Raw genomic sequence first — 5,358 nt, 5'->3', positions numbered from 1 at the left:
AGGAATGCTGCTGCCCTCTGAGTTCAGTGTGGCAGTAGTTTAACAGGGCAGCACAGCCCCACCACAGAGCTGAGAGCAGGGACAAAGGAAGCTGAGGGAATTCCAAAGGGAATCTGGGCAGACAGAGCAGTAATAGCTGAGCTGGAAAACTGGCAGCCAGGCTCTTTAGTGGCTGTGAACATCTGGGTACCAGGCAGGCTGGAGGTTTAAAAGCCATTCTTCCAGCAACTTGCTGCTCAGGAGTGCTGTTTACAAGGAAGCTTGCCAGTGTTTTGTAGGAATTAGTCATCCAAACCTCTGACATGCAGCATGCAGAGCCCTTGCAGCCTGCACAGCATTCCCTGGGAATTGCACAGCTCCGAGCCCCAGCAGCAGCAGTGAGGACAGGCTGAGGGTGCCAGACTGAGGGATGACAGGCTGGGAGGTGGGAGCTGCAGGAAAACACAGAGCTTTCCAAACAAACCCCGAGCACATCAAGGACTGCTCAGAGAGAGGCACTCCTGTGAAGGGGAAGCCTTTCAGAGCAATTACCTTTAGGGTACCAAGTGTGAAGAGCACTGGATGCTCTGTGATGATTCTTCACTCACAGGTCCTGGTACCTCTTTAGCTTTCAGGCTTTTTGTTTTCCCCAGGATGAGCAGACAGGTCAAGCCCTCAGTACTTTAGGCCAGACTAGAAGAGGTTCCAGCTGCAGTGTGACCATGGGTTTGTCAGCACCAGGTGCCTCACACTGCCACAGCTCATTGCTGTAAGAGCCATACCCCATCTAACAGCCACCTACACCAGCACCACTCCACAGATACTGGAGTGGCTAAAATGGCCCATCAGGGCAGGGAAATGAGGCCTTGAACTGCAGGGGGAAAATGACTCCTCATTAAGCAAATCCCAAAGCATGCAAAAGCACAGCCACAGCTCTGTGCCTGCTCACAGTCAAGAGGGGGTTATCTCAGAGGCACCAAGAGACTCTGCAAAAGGCTGTGAAATGACTTTGAAGCTGCTTCCGACTGGTTTGTTTTTAACATCCACACTGGCAGTGCTGGAAGGGCTTCTCTGGCATTAGAGTCTGGCCTGCTCAGATCCACCTTGGAATACTTGGAGGCACTTCCCTGGAACACTTCAAAGGCACTGCTGGGTTCTGTAGTACCTTACAGAAGCACCTGGAGGCAAACGGTGGTGTCTGACAGAGTAGTTTGGTTCTGATGTACATGTGAGTGTGTCTGCTTGAGTCCTCCCTGGAGAGGAGGAGTGAGATGAGTAAAGACATGGAGAAGGACTGCAAGTTCTTGGGATAGGGGTGTAATCCTATCATGGAGGTGATGAATCTTCTTTCCCTGCAGCATGGAAATGAGGGCTGGTTTTATGGAGTGCCAAGTGGGAAACGCCAGAGCAGAGGAAGTGCAGCACCAGCTTTGTCACAGACAAAGCCTCTAAAGAACAATGTTATGCCTGACTTACACCATTAACACTTGGAGAACTCAGGGGATGTCTCAGACCATCCCTGCCCACCCTGGAACTGCTGGGCTGGGAAAACACCCCTCCAGATCCAGTTTAAAGGGTGGGAACACATGGAGATGACAGGTTAAACTTCACTTTGGACAGAACCTGCCTGTTCTGGGCTTGCTTCCAAGGGAAGCTCACATGGCCTTCACCTGACTGCAGGGATCTTCTCTGAGTGCCCAATGTCCCAGGCAGCCTTTCCTGGGGGCCCTCCCAAGCACTCTGTGCTCCTGGCGATCCAGACCTGGCCACCCACTCCTTGCCTGGACATGGCACCAGTACCCAGGGCTGTGCACAGAGTGCTTCTGCCTCCTTTCCATCCCTGCTGCTGTGCCCATCTCATGCTGCTCCCAGCTGGCCTCCCTGGGCAGCCCTGGAGGTGCCTGCCACCCTGCATTCCCTGGAAAGGTCAATATTCCCAGTTATGGGCTGCTCTGCCCTGCTCTGCCCTGCTCTGGACTGCTTTTGGCCCCAGCTGGGGAGGGCACTCCCTGTGCCTGTCACCCTGAGCTCCAGGATCCCACCCCATGGGAGCAGCCCTGCTCCTGAGACTTTCCAGAGCATGGAATTTCCCTCAGGTTCCTGTTCCTCCTGAGGGAGGGCAGGAGGGATGTGCTGGCCCAGAGGCTCGGGGGGAGCTGGGAATCACAGCAAATCCATGCAGGATTGCTGTCTCCCACACTCTGCAGCCATTCCTCTTCCCCTTTTCCATCAGCAGCCCTCAGCAGGGAGGGGCAGAGCTCCCCAGGAATGTGTTCTGGTGGAGGGGAGGATGATCAGGGTTTGCTGCCCTGGCCTCAGGGGTCTCTGCCCTCCCTGCAGCTTTCAGGGCTCAGCAGAGTTGGGATCTCTGGGAGAGGAGCTGCCAGGCCAGCTCTGGGGCAGCAGCACACACTCTGCAGCTGACTCACCAGTGTTTCCAGTTTTTAATAAAACGCACTGCAGGAAGGCTAATGCTGGAGCCCCTGGGATTGGGACTCAGCAATTAATACTGCAAACATCCTGCCCTGCAGTTCCAGGAGCCAGCCAGACACCCACTGCTTCCATGGCTGCTGAAATGGAACACGAGGCATGTGGAAAACACCCAGAGGAACCAGACTCGGGGATTTATCGAGGCCCTGAGATGATTTTGGCAACACCAGACCCTTCACAAATCCCCTGGATGAGGATCAAACCTTTAGGAAGCAGATGGGAGGTGATGAATCTTCTTTCCCTGCAGCATGGAAATGAGGGCTGGTTTTACAGAGTGCCAAGTGGTGGGAAACCCCAGAGCAGAGGAAGAGCAGCACCAACACACTCACAGACAGAGCCTCCAAAGCATCTGGACCTCACTTCCAGCTCCCCTTGGCTGCAGCAGCTTCAGAAGGTTCCCCTTTTCCCAAACTTCTGGCTCCTGTGTGCAATCAGGGCAGCCATGCAGCAGGATATTTATTTATCTCCTCAGAGCTCCCACCAGGCTGGTACAGAATGTCCCAAAATCCCTGGCACAGAGACCACCCTGGCCTCTCCCTGCCCAGCTGTGTCCATCACACAGAGCCATGCTGGAACCTTCCAGCCACATCCTGCCACCAAAGCCTGAGAAGAGCCCAGAGCTCCAGTTTCTTGTTTCCTGACTCCTTGGCCTCTCTCAATGCTCCCCTCCAGATTAGATGTGAATTGTTTCACTGACATTGCCATCCACACCCACTGCTGGTCCCAGTGACATGCCTGGAAATCTTCTCAGGAGATTAAAGGACATTACTGGGAGAAAAACCCGATTTTTTTTTTCCCCAAAGAACTACTGCACTCTTTGTTAAATATTCTAATCCCAGGCTATTTTGAGGCTGGCATATTCCTGAACAGCTTCTGGAGTGGAAGCCCCCTGAACTCTAGGTGGGGCATCTCTCCAGCTCTTCATCCCACTTTCCTGAAGCTCCATTTTCAGAGCTTTCCCTTTATTGCTACAGGAACTTAGTGGATTTAAATTTACAAAAAAAAAAAAAAAAAAAGGTGATTTAGAGGCAGGGAAGAAGCAGGAAAAAAAATCTCCCAAGGGAAGTTTAATTCCCAGCTTCAGAGGCTCTCAAGGCTGGGAAGACAAGGCTGCAGCATGAGGAAAGCTCTGCTCTGGATAGGAGCTCCCTCCCCTGCTCTCCTGGAGCCTGCTGAGCCTTCCTGCCTCTGGAATACATCCTCCTCTCTCTCCCCAGCCTTGCTGCTGGGATTTGCTTCTTTTCTTCCTCTGTCCCATGTCCTGCCACTTTTGCAGACCCTTCCCTTTGACTACAGCTGGCAGCTTCAAGCCCAGCCTGCACCTCTGCCCCTAGGGATGGATGGGGAGAGCCAGGAGCTGCTGCTGCCGTCGTTGGGATGAGGGAATTGTGCTCCAAATCTGCAGCCAAACGTTGGGATGAGGGAATTGTGCTCCAAATCTGCTGCTCTGAAGCCATCCTGCCACGGCCAAGGCACCCTCAGGAGGGGGATGAGGCCACCTGCACCTCTGAGCTGAGTGTCCTCCTGGCCCTGAGCAGCACAATGGGGCCCCAATCTCTGACTGCTCCTGCTACACAAATCAAGAAAAGGCAGCATGGGGAAGCCCAGGCAGCTGCTGCACAGTTGTTGCTCTGCTGGAGAGGAGCAGAGGGTTCCAGGCTCCAGAAATGGCAGTCTGGCAGCAGCAGGAGGAGAACCATTATTGCAGAGAGGAGAAATGACTAAATAAACAGCAAACAGATGACTTTTCCACGGATGCTCACTCCTCCAGGCACGGGCAGCCTGTGCCCACAGCCCTGCACGTGGGAGGCACGGCAGGCTGGCGCATCTTTGATACATTTTACATTTGTTCTGTTCTGCCCCAGTGCTTGATTATTTCCTTTATTCAAGAAGAAATTGGCTGGGGGAATCTGGAGGTTAAGAACTGCAATAACAGGCAATTTTTTCAGCTTTGTCAGTTTTTGCTGCTTAATCAACTGGACATTGTCCCTTTGAATAAAAGCTCCTGAATTCTCAGCAAGATGGTTGAAAGGTACCATGAATTCGCCCTGCCTTTGCCATATGGTGTCAAACTCCCTCCCAGCAACAGCAGGGCACAGCTTGGGATGGCACCGGCAGCCTGGCTCCTCATCCCGTGACCCTGGCTCACTCCAGGGTGGGTGGGTGGTCGCACCGACCCTTCCAGGGGTATGGGGCAAAGGGACCAGCAATGGGAATTATGGATCAGCCCCAGCCCTGTCTCTGGGACCCCACATACTCAGATTCCAGCGGGAAGCAGTTTCCATGCCTGCTCCTTGCTGCTCCGTGCCAGGAGAGGGAGCCTGGCTCCTGCCTTCTGCGGCTCTGCCGGGGCCGGTCCTGCTCCGAGCCCCGGGACTGTCCCTGCAGGACCTGCCCGCAAACCCCGGCACTGTGTCCTTGCAGGACCTGCCCCCAAACCCGGGCACTGTCCCTGCAGGACCTGCCCCCAAACCCGGGCACTGTCCCTGCAGGATCTGCCCCCAAACCCCAGCACTGTGTCCCTGCAGGACCTGCCTCCATGCCCACAGCCCCAGGGGATGAAAGGAGGAACGGGAAGCTGGGGGATGGCAGTTGCTGCTGCAGGAGGGTCAGCCAGGGGCTGCGTTTAGGGCTGAGAGGTGGGATGGGGAGCATGGATGGCATGTGGGATGCTCCAGAGGGGAGATCCCACCCACCATCTCTGAGCTGGTTATTTGTATTTAATTCTTTATATATATATGTATATATATATGTATATGTGTGTATATATATGTATATGTGTATATATATGTGTGTATCTGTATATGTATAGATATATATACACATATACATATATACATATTTTTATATATACACATATATAAAATATATAAATAACATATATAGAAT

The 5,358-nt window shown here is 53.3% G+C and overlaps 1 protein-coding gene across 1 annotated transcript in view; it reads right to left on the bottom strand.

Moving 5' to 3' along the window:
- The window catches only part of HCN4 (hyperpolarization activated cyclic nucleotide gated potassium channel 4), an 89,821-nt gene that overhangs the window by 21,724 nt on the left and 62,739 nt on the right, over nucleotides 1-5,358 (bottom strand). The window lies entirely within an intron of this gene.

The sequence above is a fragment of the Geospiza fortis genome, unplaced genomic scaffold, assembly GCF_000277835.1.
Source record: "Geospiza fortis unplaced genomic scaffold, GeoFor_1.0 scaffold628, whole genome shotgun sequence".
Classification (NCBI taxonomy): domain Eukaryota; kingdom Metazoa; phylum Chordata; class Aves; order Passeriformes; family Thraupidae; genus Geospiza; species Geospiza fortis.
Note: the sequence above shows the minus strand (reverse complement) of the source record. Positions and strands in the feature narration are given on the sequence as shown.